We start from the raw sequence: 1,418 nt of genomic DNA, 5'->3' as shown, positions 1-1,418 counted from the left end.
TCTTATTTCGCCGCCGTCGCATTCCAGCTGTCTTCTCCCTCGTCTGCGTCAACGTCCGGCGTCGCAAGCACATGAGCGCCAATCGCCTAGAACCAGGTGCACAGCGCGAGCGATGGTCGGCGGAGAAGACGATGATCGAGACGCAAGAACGCGGACGAAAAGGTGGGAGACAAAGATCGCCAGGATGAATATCGGCAGACGTTAGATCAAGACAAACGCAGGCGGAGGAAACAGCTGGGAGACAAAGATCGCGATGAATATCGGACCGCAAGCATTTGAAAGACAACAGCAGGCGAAGGAGAGGTGCCGGAGACAAGATCGCGAATGAATATCGGTGACGAAGATTGAGACAAAGAGCGGAGGAAAGCGTGGAGACAAGCTCGCCGAGATGAATGCTATCGGAGACGTAGATGCGATAGGGATGAAACTCCAAGAGACGAAGGTCGCAGTCGCGGGTCGCACCTCGCCTATCGTGCTCTGCTGTGTCGGCAGATGCAGATCAGCGACGTGGTTGCGCTGACCTTACGCGGTTAGGGTACACGCAAGCGCGAGAAACGCCGGACCGTTCTCGGCAACTCGGTCGCTCAGTTCGAGATCGCGTTTTTTTTTTTTTAAGCTGAGTTCCGTAAAAGTCATGTAGAAATCATCCGAATAATTTCGTGATCTCGATGGGCAACGTTTACGGGATAGAACTGCGAAACCAGAGCAGCTGCAGCCAGAGGCCCTATGGGCAATGTCCTACCACGCGGATGAGCGATGTGCCACGAATGGGCTGTATGTCGTACGTGGATTGCGACAGATCTTGGACAAAAACAGGAGAATGAAGAAGAGAAAGCCCTAAGAGTACGGCTTCATCTGCACACGCGAGGGATCGCAGCCGGATTATAAGCCGCGCGACTCGCCCATCTGCGTTTTTACTTGCGCCGTTGGCTGGCGGATCGCCTCCTTGTGGCACAACGTGCGAACGGCAAGTGCACCTCGGTTACAGCGATGATGCGGCGCGGCCATTTTCTTTGTACGGACGTTACTGAGAAGCTGCATCGTTAAAACGGACTCCTCTGGCCGCTTAATTTTATTGGATCGCGCTTTTGATCGCCGGAGGATGTTTGCATGCGCGCACTCTTTCTTTCTCTCTTTCTCTCTCTCTCTCTCTCTCTCTCCCTCTTCTTCTCTCGTCTCTCTGCGTCTCATCTCGTCTCTGCTCTGTATTCTTTTAGAGCATTCTCCCCTCTCTCTGTTTAGGCGTCTAGTGTGACGTGCATGATATCTGCGCAGGGAACCGCCTCCGACATACATCTATATATATTATAACTATATATATATATATATCATTAGCAATAGCATAGCTAATACAATATGAGGTGCAGCTCGAAAGCTCGATAATTACTATTTACCTTAAAACTTCTTAACCTATTATT

The sequence above is a fragment of the Priapulus caudatus genome, unplaced genomic scaffold, assembly GCF_000485595.1.
Source record: "Priapulus caudatus unplaced genomic scaffold, Priapulus_caudatus-5.0.1 Scaffold296, whole genome shotgun sequence".
NCBI lineage: Eukaryota > Metazoa > Priapulida > Priapulimorpha > Priapulimorphida > Priapulidae > Priapulus > Priapulus caudatus.
Note: the sequence above shows the minus strand (reverse complement) of the source record.